Below are 13,522 nucleotides of genomic sequence, written 5' to 3' on the forward strand. Positions count from 1 at the left end.
GGTTATTGCAAGCATTTTCAGGTAGTGTAGATGTAAACTTGCTCAAATCATGGCCCTCAGGGGTAGCTTGGAGGCACACACAGGGATCAAACGTGGGAATTGTAAAGGGGAAAAAATACTTTAAATATCTTCATTTTTAGCTCTACTGGTCAGAGACCAGAAGAGCTTATGCGATAGTAAGGTGTCCGGCGTCCGTCCGTCTGTCTGTCTGTCTGTCTGTCTGTCTGTCTGTCCGTCTGTCTGTAAACAATTTTTCAAAATGCTACTCCTCCTACAGTTTTGGTCTGATTTCAATATAACTTGGCGCACAAGTAGACTACACTAAGATACATAATTTAGTGCATCGTTTTTTGATTTTGATGAACGGTGTTGCCATGGTTACTAAAAATAGAAATTTCTGTGAAATTCCTTTAAAACGCTACTCCTCCTACAGTTTTGGTCTGATTTCAATATAACTTGGCGCACAAGTAGACTACACTAAGATACATAATTTAGTGCATCAGTTTTTGATTTGGATGAACGGTGTTGCCATGGTTACTAAAAATAGAAATTTCTGTGAAATTCCTTTAAAACGCTACTCCTCCTACAGTTTTGGTCTGATTTCAATATAACTTGGCACACAAGTAGACTACACTAAGATACATAATCTAGTGCATCGGTTTTTGATTTGGATGAGCAGTGTTGCCATGGTTACTAAAAATAGAAATTTCTGTGAAATTCCTTTAAAACGCTACTCCTCCTACAGTTTTGGTCTGATTTCAGTACAACTTGGCACATAAGTAGACTCCAATAAGATACATAATTTAGTGCATCAGTTTTTGACTTCCATGAACGATGTTGCCATGGTTACTAAAAATAGAAATTTCTGTGAAATTCATTTAAAATGCTACTCCTTCCACAATTTTGATCTGATTTCAATATGATTTGGCATACAAGTAGACTACACTAAGATACATAATTTAGTGCATCGGTTTTTAATTTCGATGAGCAGTGTTGCCATGGTTACTGAAAATAGAAATTTCTGTGAAATTCCTTTAAAACGCTACTCCTCCTACAGTTTTGATCTGATTTCAATATAACTTGTCACACAAGTAGACTACACTAAGATACATAATTCAAAGCATCAGTTTTTGATTTGGATGAATGATGTTGCCATGGTTACTAAAAATAGAAATTTCTGTGAATTTCTTTTAAAACGCTACTCCTCCTACAGTTTTGATCTGATTTCAATTTAACTTGGCACACAAGTACACTATATTAAGATACATAATTCTATTTATTGCTGCAGGTTGGAAAGTTTCAAATCCAAGTGCTACTTTTTCTTTGTTACATGTATATGTACAGACCAGTAGAGCTACAGTCTCATCAGAGACTTCTGGTTTTTATAAGTCATTTTAAGGTAGTATGGGATACCTCCACGTTATGACCTATTTCCGTTTGAAGTATTGTTTTGATTTGCATGAGTGCTTATTATCTGGTCAAAATTTGTAGATGCACCATTAAAAAGAATACTCTGAAGCTATTTCAATGCAAGTTCTCACAAGTCGGCATTTTAAGTAAAAATAGACCCCCCCACCCCCCAAAAAAATCGCAAGTACAATTGTACTACGGACATTTGAAAAGCAAACCCCTGTAAAAGATAGTAAAACATTGCTGTTTTTGAACACTTTTAAGCAAAAGCTGTGTTTCAATTGTTTGAGTAACTGTACAGCACCTTGTGTGCGATGAGGCATGGATAAGTGCGATTACTGCACGTTGTGCTGAATTATGACCAATCAATTATCACATTAACCAGAGCTGGTCTTCTTTGTTATTTAATTCAAGAAGTAACTGTTTGGTCACAAATCAGCTAGCTGTTGTATATAGTCCCAAAACTTTTAAATGAATGCAATTGCTCTGAATGATACACATCTTGGAAAGCAATTGTCCATGCATTATTATGCCCCCGTATCGAAGATTCGGGGGTATATAGTTTTTGCCCCGTCCATCCGTCTGTCTGTTTATCTGTTTGTCTGTTTGTCTGCAAAAACTTTAACATTGCCCATAACTTTTGATTGGTTGGAGCTATGGCTTTCATATTTCACATGTGTATTCCTTGTGACAAGACTTTCTTTGGGTACCACCATATTTGACCTTTTGACCTTGGAGTTTGACCTAGTTTTGCAAAATTTTTCCCAACTTTAACCTTGGCCATAACTTTTGAACAATTGGTGCTAGGGCTTTCAAATTTCACATGTGTAATCCTTGTGACAAGACCTTCGTTTGGATACCAACAACTTTGACCCTTTGACCTTGACCTTGGAGTTTGACCTACTTTTGAAAAACTTTAACATTGGCCATAACTTTTGAACGGCTGGTGCTAGGGCTTTCATACTTCACATATGTAATCTTTGTGACAAGACCTTCCTTTGGATACCAACAACTTTGACCCTTTGACCTTGACCTTGCAGTTTGACCTACTTTTGGAAAACTTTAACCTTGGCCATAACTTTTGAAGGATTAGTTCTTCAGCTTTCATATTTCATATGTGTATTTCTTGTGAGAAGGCCTTTCCTTAGGCACCATTAATTTTGACCACTTGACCTTGATTTTGACTTACTTTTGAAAAACTTTAACCTTTTTCATATCTATTCAATGGTTGCTTCTAGGGCTTTCATATTTCACAGGTATATTCCTCGGTACAAGACCTTACTTTGGGTACCAACATATTTGATTTGCATTTGAGAAAGTTTAACATTTGCTATAAGTTGCCATACGGGGGCATCAGTGTTTCACAAACACATCTTGTTTTCAAAACAGTTCAAAGAAAACTATCACTGCAACAAAGTGCGATTTTTTTTTTAAGTTTGGGAAAAAATGCTCATTATTTCTGAAATAGCACCCAGGTTTTTTCAACCCATGGATAATAAAGAAGGATAAGTCTTCCGTTAGGATCTTTTAATTCAAAAAAAATATTCTAATTGTAGATTTTCATGAAATATTATCCGTCCGTTTTCAAGAAATGAAGTTTTCCCAGTTTTTACTCTTATTTTTTGTTGAAAATGAAAAAAATACTAAGACATATTTCTTGTCATTGTTGTTTTTATATACACTTTATATTGGTAAACTCCTGTCTATAATTTAAAGCTTTCGAAAAAAAATTATAATCATTTTTGTATTTCTCATTAAAATAATAAAAAAATTATTAAAATTACAATTTAACATGTTGAAAGGTGGGGGTATTTCAAATCCTCCTAATTTGAGTAAATAAATATGTAGGAGAAGTTTCGTTTGGTATCCCATACCACCTTAAGGATACATAACACAAAAAAAATCTGATGCCTGGATTGATATATATTTTTTTGACTGATTTTGAATAAAAATGGCATAAATACTAAATTCCTAAAATATAAAGAAATCGTAGGTTTTCTTTGGTGTTAAAATATGCGATATTGTTTTGGTTTCTATATAATTCTATACAAAATTTTGCACATAATTTTAACCTTGTGACAAAATCTTGCAAAATTCTCCTACTTTAAACGACAAACATTATTCAGGGTACCTATTTGAATATAAATCTATGAAAAATATTGCTGATTTCTGAAAAGAGTTCGTGTTATTTATCCTTAATATGTAAGCCGCCCCTGCTAGTGAAGATTTAAATTTGTTTAAATCGAGATCTGGTGGGGCCATGATTAGGGATGAAAGTTTGACATCGGTATACATAGGGAAAATTCTTGTCAGATAATTTTGGGAAGTTAGCCCCCCCCCCCCCCCCCCCATTTCGATCAGTTTAGTTTTGTTTTTTTTTTTGCTTGTCAGATTTTTTGGGAAGTTGCCCCCCCCCCCCTTTTGAAACTGTTGCTACGGTCCTGAGTTTGTCATCGTTTAGGTATAGATACTTCAATATTTACTATATACTCCATACAAACTCGATTCTTTTCATATTTATTATATACCGGAACTATTAATGTTACAAATCATTATTGTGTAATTTGAGTTAACACATTTATAAACTAAGATTATATGACAATCTTTTGGTAAAAAAAAAAATGTGTTTAAGAAATCACTACTAGAGTAGGTGAAAATGCTTATCAAATGCGCGATGTCTCTTTGGAAGCAGCCTTTGAAGATTTGAATTTCATCAAATCATGATATTCAGAGGTTATTTTGGGATCCCAATAGGAATCAAAGTTTACATTTTGTTAAGATTTCACGTTTTGAGAATTTCTCCATTTCATTACTCAGTTGCATTTACCTGAGCTGTCAGTGTGTTTTTTGTGATTATTTATTCTCACGGGTAGAGCAATGGAAGATGTTTCCCAGCACTTGTGAATAAGTTGTTATTTTATCCAAAATTGTTTAATCAAACGGAGAGCGTTCGGACTAGGGCATGTCGCAACAGGAGTTAAGACTTTCACCCAGGAATACATGTGAAATATTAACACTGATTTTTCTGTAGTACAAAGCAATATAAGTCAAAAGGCAAACAACCCCGTTTGCAGTTTTCAAGTTCTGGCTTTTTAAAAAATATTATCTTATATAAGTCATGACCCCCTGATCTAGAATGATATATGAAGATAACGAACAGTATTCAATCTCGAAAGTCCAATGAAGCGATACAAATTTGGAACAGAGCAAACACGGACCTCAAAATTTAGAGGTGGGATCAGGTGCCATGGAGGAGTGAGCATCCCCTGCCGACCGATCACACCCGCCGAGTGCTCCTTGACATGATCGGGAAACAAAAACAGGAAAAATCCGTAGACAGTTCAATGTATAAAAAATAATGGCCTAACAATTAGTATGAAAAACGTCAGTCAGCATTTGACTTAATGGTAGGTTGTATGTGCTGACAAGGTCATTGTATCGACCGAAAAACTTGCGAAAAGATGACTTCAAACGAGACTGTTGATATCCTTGTTTCGTCAATTGTTTGTCAATAACTTGCCTCGTTTTGGAAATTGTTCATACGTAGAGCATGCTCTTGCGTATCGAACCAACAGAGAGACATAAACCCCATATGCAGGTGACAAGGGTATATTGCTACATAAGTAATGGAAGTTGACGATTGAAAAGTTGAAGTCATCACGTTTATCATGAAGCTTTGTTGTCAGGTTACCATTAACGTCTTTTTCTAGTAAAATATCTAAATATGAAACAAATGTGTCAGAATCTGTGGTATCTTTTATTTCAAGCTCACTGGGATATATCGAGTATGAATGAAAGTAACTATTGTTAATTGATAATACGTCGTCGATATATCGAAATGTCGAGTTGAAGGCCACAGCAAGTGTTTTCTTCTTCTCGTGCTTCATATGAATACAAAAATAGGTCTGCTAATGAGGGGGCGCAATTGGTACCCATGAGAATTCCAACAGATTGTTGGAAGACCTGGTCTCCAAAAACTCCATAGATATTGTCAATCAAAAACTCAAGCATAAATCAACTTCAGAGTACTTGTGTGTACAGTCAGAGTGCTTTTTAACAAAATAATTTTGTACATGACCAATGACAAGGTAAGTATATTTATGAGTTCCATTTTTATTGAAAAAGCAGCTATCTATGATGTCAAAAAGCCTGGCCTTCAATTTATCGTGGGGAATGGTTGTATAAAGTGTTGAAAAGTCGTACGTTTTGATGCTATTGATTTTAGTAAAATTTTGTGATTTCAAATTTTGCAAAAGTTTTTTGGATTTTTAGGTATCCACATCTGATTTACACCACTTCTCGAATATACTGTTCAACAGTTCTCCTAAAGTTTCTCCTTCATTACAGTAAATATTTTATTGAGGAGTAAAGAAAGAGGCTTGGTAGAACATTTACTGGAACCCGCTATGTATCTTTGTTTGTAATGTTTTTTAATGAAGTTTAGGAATCCAGTAAAGGTATGGTAATTCAAATTCATTTTGATTGTTGGGAATATTAAAATTATCTAAATTTGACATATGATTTTGAAGAATTTCCTCCTTAGAAAGGGAGGTATGGGTGTAAGTTGGATTTCCACCCGTAGAATTAAAACCTAGTTCCTCTAAAATACAATTCATATAATGAGCCTTACAAACAAAGACTATGTTGATACCTGTTTTGTCAGCAGGGACCAGTACATACTGATCATGTAATCTATCTAATTCCTTTTTCACTTTTGAATTATTAAAGACAGAAGGATAAATAGTTTTCACACAGCCCCGCAATCGCTTAATGCGAGATTTCAACATCCATCTGATGCTCTTAATCCATTCTGACAAAGTGTCAAGGTCTTCTTTTTCGTGTTTGGCCCATCGCCTGACGTAATCTTCCACAGAATTCATAATATTTATGAAATTATGACGCCAGTTGAAAGAACGGGGTTCCCTAAATTTTGGCCCTTTTAAAATAAGGGATTTAAGGTCCTCATTATTAACTATATTTACATCACCAGTAATGACGTGTCCAGCAGGACTATATACTTGTAGGGTGAGGAAGAACATGAACACGTAGGAGGATTATGTACAAGATGTTCGACTAATGGGTCTAAATAAGGGATCGTCACATCAAGAGTCCGCAAAACAAAAAAGGCTCTTTAGAATAGTAAGACTAGTCTGTATGTTATTGATCATTTTAATTTGTCTATATCCAATTTTTATTCATCTTGTGAGGCAGTATTGTGATCGCAAGAGTAGTTCCAGGATTTTTTTTTTTTTTTTTTTTTTTTTTTTTTTTTTTACAAAAAATATATGTAGGAAAATTCTTCTTTTCATCGCAATCTATAAAAGTTGAATTAAAATGCGAGCACCTTAATTTATTGTGGATTCATTATTTGTAGTCATGCACTCCGGGCCAGGTTAAAATCTCAGCATAAAGGGCTCAAAGTTTTACCATAAAAATATTGAACATTTTCTTTTTTAAGAATTCATTTTTTTCTTTGAACAAGGGATTCTCTACTTAATTGATACGAAAAAGGCTTCTATTGAGTTTGGTTGTATCATCTTTTCTTTATACTTTTTAAAAAATAATTTCTAAGTCAAGAAGTGGATTCGCTTAGCTTATGAATACACGTCGCTTAACTTTTACATACTAGGTCCATTTGTTCGCCTCACCAAATACATGTACACATTTAATAAAAAATTCAAGTTTTTTTTGCTTTCAAATCCTTTTTGTTTATACATGCATATGCCAGAAAACGTATAATATAAACGCTGAAAGTCATCGATAAATAAGCCAAATTTACAGAATCGTAAACATTACATAATAAATAGGTAAAATTTACTGAATCTTAGTCATTACTAAGATTAGTCAAAACTTTATCGAAACCATTACGTAATCTTTATTTCCTCTTCGTAAATCGCTAGAAATAGCATTGCTACAACTCCAAAAATGTAGCCCAAATTCAAGGAAAAGAACATTTCTTTACATGGATTGTTTCTGAATATACGGACCAACTCTGGAATCTGAAACGAGATTTCATATTTGTACTTCATACACAATGATGTATAGAGGAAACATACCTTTTTTTCTATATCATGATCTGTATCGGGTTGAGTACTAACAACAGGGCAGAAGGCCCAAGGCCGAGAACCTATACAGGGCGTGAAATGGAAAAAAGGTATGTATGTATTATTTAGCTTCTAACATTGTACCGGTGGTTATACTAGTTTAATAGTAGATCACATCCATATAATGAAATACAGTTTAATACAATTAACAGGTGATAAGTGTATTGATAAATAAAACCATACCATTGTTACCATAGAAATGTAAAGAAACATGCCGGCGCCAGCAGCAATAATCCAGATCCGGAACTCCGCGCCCACAGAGATTCCTATGTAGAGCCCAACGAAGGCGGTGATGCTAGAGAGAAGGTTTACCGCAATCGCCCTCTTCACGGTGAAGCCAGCGGCAAGCAAGATGGCAAAATCCCCTAAAAATAACAAAGAACTCCGTGAAACCACGACAAGCAAGATGGCAAAATGAACTCCGTGAAACCAGGACAAGCAAGATGGCAAAATCCCCTACATATAACAAAGAACTCCGTGAAGCCACGACAAGCAAGATAGCAACGTCCCCTACGTATAAAATGTAACTGTCTGCAATCATTCAAATGGTTCTTTTTTACATTTAAGTTTATAAATGTATACAGGATGAAACAAAATTAATAGGTAGGGGTAGATAATTCGCAGCTTTTCACGTCACTACATCGCTTTACTTCTAATTTTGTACAGTAAAAAGTATTTTTTTTTCCATATACATGTATATTCTTATACTCAAACTACTATAACTTTTAAATACTGTAAAATCGCTTTTTATTCGCAAGAATTTTATATCCGCGTAATTACGCGAAAATTTCATTCTCGTGTATATTTTTATTCATAAACAATTTGTAAACAATCTCGATTTTTTTAGTACTTAAAGACCTTAATTTTAGTAAAGAGTTTGAGTATAAGAATATAAATGAAACTTGGGATATGGTTGTCTACTTTGACATCATAATTGTTGGAGAAGATGTGTTATGTTGCTCGCATAACGTATTGTCAACAAGAGGGCTACTGGCCTAGATCGTGTGGTATCTCACGAGTCTTGACACAATAAGGGGACCGCTGAACTAGTTCGTGTGGTATCTCATGACACAACAAGAGGACTACTGACCTAGCTCGTGTCTCATTACACAACAAGAAGACTACTGACCTAGTTTGTGTGGTATCTCATGACACAAAAAGGGGGCTACTGACCTAGCTCGTGTGGTATCTCCTGACACAACAAGGGGACTACTTACCTAGATAGTGTGGTATCTCATGACACAAGAGGGCTACTGACCTAGATCGTGTGGTATCTCTTGTCTTAACAAGACTGCTACTGACCTAGCTCGTGTGGTATCTCGTGACACAAAAAGGAGGCTACTGACCTAGATAGTGTGGTATCTCATGACACAAGAGGGCTACTGACCTAGTTCATGTGGTATCTCATGACACAACAAGAGGACTACAGACTTAGTTCGCATGGTATCCTGACACAACAAGGTGGCTACTGACCAATTTTTTGTGGTATCTCGTGACACAACAACAGGGCTACTGACCTAGTTCGTGTGGTATCTCATGACAGAGCACTGCTATTGATGTGGACAATCCTTCTGTTAAACTCTGGGTGAACGTGGCGCCAATGGCGAGACCGTCAGCAAAATTGTGTACACAGTCACCAATGATCACCATCCATACGGCGGGGACGATTTCTGTTGAGATTTAATCTAGAGAATTACTTACAGTGTCAAACATTATTATAAGTCAAAGTCTTCAACAGATTGATATAAAGTATGCGACCTTTGTCGTACGTGGAAACATTGGACTCGGATGGACATTCCTCTATCGTCAGGTCCTTCTGACTCTCATTGGACTCCTGCCTCTCCATCCGATTATCCTCCCTAGGGGTGTTGTTAAGCACTGCTTCATTCTTTCTTGCCTATTGTTGTGAAAAGCAATGTAATGATGATTGATTCAAGGAAATCTATCTACTTATCTTTCTCTCTCTCTCTCTCTCAGCTTACCTTATTTTCTAGTTCCAATATTTCATTTTTAGTGACTTGAATCTCTTGTGATTTCTGACTTTCTTTCATAAATATCTGGAAGACATGAAATATATCTCGATATCATGACGTACAGGTTCATAGTTATATGTAAATATGTGAAACAGCCAAACACCACCGAAATATGGCTGAAATATTGCCGACTCAGTACCTGGGAATGATCGTGATTCCTGTGGACAGACTGACAATCATTTGTATCAGGAAGAATCCGTACATGGTGGCTACGAGGATAACAAGTTTCCCAAAGTTGTCATGTTCGTGTTTCCCCAATACCTATTGATAAGAATAAACAAAACTGAATTTGTTTAACAAAATCATGTCATAATTTGCAAAACTATTTATTTCGTTTGAGAGCAATGTTTACATCTGATGTCGATTCGGATAATGATAGTGCGTAAAAGGCATTTTTCTATATAAACTTGACTGACAGACGGGAAAAGGTGAAGAACGGCGTCTCCTAGCAGACACCCCACAGAAAGGGACAGGAGGAAAGATAATAGGTACGCCTTCTTCTTGGTCCCTGTGATCTTGATAAATAATGCTCCCAGGACCGAGGCTAAGCTCAGGAATACAACACACAGAGTCCCAAGACCGTAACCTGAAAAATGCGCTTGACTCTAAAATAAACCCCGCGAAGTCACTGTCAGGAATTCTTTGACATTAATTTTAAAATAGTCACACTTTACATTTAAAAAATAGTTAGACTGTACATTGTCTCTAGTTCATTGGATATGTTTGAGATAATTAATATTTATACCAAGCTATAACATGAAACTTTTCAAAATAACCTGCAGAGAAATGAAGTGCTCTACTTGTTTTATATTTATGAACATTTTATGTACTTTGCATGTATGTCACTTCAGAGTGAGTTGAGACACCCCCAGTACCACGCGTCAGCAGTAGTAGAAGAGCTGGCGCCATTTCCTGTAAGTCTTTTAGACCGATTATTGTCCGTGATCCACCAAAATAGATGGAGGGCACAGCTGTAAGATTCTACAGTTGTGTTTCAATAAAATGTTAATAACGTTAATCTCATAAGATATCCCCTATATTAAAATAAACACGAGTACAAACACTGCTTTGATGTGAAAGTAATTAAAAGATTCCCATGGTAAAAGAATTTTTAAAAAAAGAAACAACGTCTAAAATAACGTAAGCTCTAGCCGATTGTAACATTATTTACCCAGTTTATCCTGTGTGTATTTTCTTCATGATGATCATTTCGGTCATTGTGTCCGAAAGAAAAAAGACGAGAACAAAGATTTATATGAGCACGTGATGTTTGCTGATAGCCATGTCCCGGTAGCTGGTACTCATGATGACCATGCCCAGGAATAGGGTTGGAGTAATGGTGAATATGCTCAAACTGGTGTCCACTTCTGGAGAGGAGTTCTTGTTCGTTCTGTGATGGATAATGGTCATGGTTTTTGTTTTGATGCTGTCGCGTATCCTCAGTAAGAGATCTCCTTTGGTGAGAATGAGTTTGATGTGGATTCGACACAGACGTACCATCCCATAAAGCCTGGAATTTCTTCTGCAAATCTTCAAATGAGAAGATTAAAATTAAAGTAAAACAAAATTTAATTTAATCCACATATCAAAATCATAAGAAAAAATTTATTCTTCCGAAATAATACTCTAAATTCAACAAACCATTAACAGTGAGATATTGAGAATGGGGGTTTTTGAAGTAGGAGTAAAGCTGGTGCAGCACGTCTGAGGGGCAAGGTAAATCACTCGGCTGTAGTAGATATTCTGTAGAGACAGGTAGAATATTTACAATGAAGACTTAGTTTAAAAAGAAAATAAGACTTTCCTTTGCACCTTTTCTGATCGTTTTAAAGATTTCTTTTACCTTTAATGACTGCAAATACTAAAAAAGCCGCCCGGGCTTCTTCTTGTGTCACGTGATTATGACTTTCGTGCTGATTGGGTTTCCTTGCTCTGCCGTCTGTTTGGGGTAGCGTACTATTTTTACTTTCTTTGTGCTGATGGCGACCTTTTACAGTGGGCATGACCTTGGGTATATCATTTGCTAAGTTCTGTATTGCAATACTGTCTGGAATATCAACTTCTTCAGCAATTGTGAGAGTTTGATTTATGTGCAATCGGAGGGGTTTATAATTCTGATATTTTATAACCCATGGGAGGGACTCAAGGGGGGACGCTAAATCCAACTTTGAGATCATCTCATCGTAGTTTTCCCTGTTGAATTTAGAAAACAAAACAAGAGTCAAGGTTTCATTCTTGTTTTGTTTGATTTGAGCATGTCTATACTTCACACATTTATACACATCCGACTCTCTTAGTCTCGAACAGCGAAAAGATGTAAGTGTATAATTTGAATTAAAACCAAAGCAGACTACATGGGTATTGGAATTTGCAAGAAAGCAATGAATGTCTGTGTTGTTGTGGTAGAAATCAATGGTTGATAGCAATGGGAATTCTGCCGTAGTCATTGAATTAATATTGCTCGAGTAAGATGTTATAATTGGCGAATGAGTCGAAGGAATTTTCTGTGTTTCTTTATTCTCTGAAGAAGTAGGACTGTCCAATGGTAAGGAGCGTTTGGAATGTTGGTGTTGAAAATGCTGCTGTTCCTCTCGAATCACATTTAACATTTTTTGCAGTCTGACATTATTTAGACACTGCAATAGAAACAAGCACCATCTATGTGATTTCCACGGTACATTATCTTGTATGTAAACTAGTATTAAATCCAGACCCTAAAATGGGCATTATTTTTGCAAGGAAAAAAGAGCATGGTGCTGAGAGAAAAGGGCATGGCGCCGCGCCATGCTAGTTTGCTTTAGATTTAACACTAGTAAACACTTTATAGAAATACAATATTTTCTTGTCATGACAGAAGACTAATCTAGTGTTCAGAAACAGAATGTGAACCTGACTCTCTGAGGTTATCGTCCTGTTTCTGGTGTGACGGGTATGATGGCTGAGGGAGCGCAGTAGATCCGGGTGGCTGATTTGGTCTAGATATCTTTGGTAAGGTTCGTTATGTTCCCCACAAACATACCTATCTAGGTGAAGAAAAATGGCGAGAGCTGCCACGCTGATCCTGAAGTAGGAGCTTCCACATACAGTGCGCTTACTCAAATGTCTGCTTGTTCTGTCTAAAAACTAGAAATAACATAGTTAACAGTCTCAGTATACTAATTCTCTCATCAGAGAGTTCTGTTAAAATAATAAAAAAGTTATCTCTTTTCGACCATTGTTTACAAGACCTGTGAAATCAAACTCGTGACAGAATCTCTTGAACTACCTTTTAAAAAAATATCAATTTTGTGCATCATTAGACAATCATGAAAAAATTTTCAAAAGGGGAAAATATGATCCGTTTACGCAAATTCTTTCAAATCACCAAAAATTAATTTTATAGATCATTTTGCTATTTATCAAATATTAAAGATAACTTCATACATATTTGTATAGCATTTCGAATTTTTAAAAACCAGATTTACATCTCATTCTTATTACTTCATAGAAAATATATAGCAAAAATAGACAAACCTGCTCATATGTTATTTGCTTGTCCTTACATTTGCGTTCTTTTGTTGCATTAAATCTACTTTGTCCATTGACTCTTAAGAAAAAGGTTTTTAAAACATCCTTTGCTGTGATGTGATATGTATGAGAAGACGAGCTGTTCAATGTGTCCTTTAATTTCTCCAAAATTGTACTTTCACAGCTTCCAGACGTTGTTACTTGATGTAAACCACTCAAAAGTATCAGTAATGCAGGAGTAATATAGAAAGGAGTCATTCTGAAAAATCTAAGACAAGAAAATATAATGAATGTAAAAGACAGTTTAAGTTACGACTTCGTAATAAATTATGATATAGGATTATAGACAAGGTAAGGCTAGAGAAAAAAGAACAAGTGAGGACCAAAGAGCAAAGTTAGGTGAGGGCCAAACAAGGTTATGTGAGGGCCAAGAAAACGGTAAGATGAGGGTAAAAAACAAGGTTAGAT

The 13,522-nt window shown here is 35.7% G+C and overlaps 1 pseudogene; it reads right to left on the reverse strand.

Moving 5' to 3' along the window:
• Positions 1 to 7,274: 7,274 nt before the first annotated feature.
• On the reverse strand, positions 7,275 to 13,312 carry LOC133200864 (uncharacterized; annotated as a pseudogene).
• Positions 13,313 to 13,522: the final 210 nt, after the last annotated feature.

The sequence above is a fragment of the Saccostrea echinata genome, unplaced genomic scaffold (genome assembly GCF_033153115.1).
Source record: "Saccostrea echinata isolate AGI-Se365-2 ecotype Australia unplaced genomic scaffold, CSIRO_AGI_Sech_v1 ptg000041l, whole genome shotgun sequence".
Classification (NCBI taxonomy): Eukaryota; Metazoa; Mollusca; class Bivalvia; order Ostreida; family Ostreidae; genus Saccostrea; species Saccostrea echinata.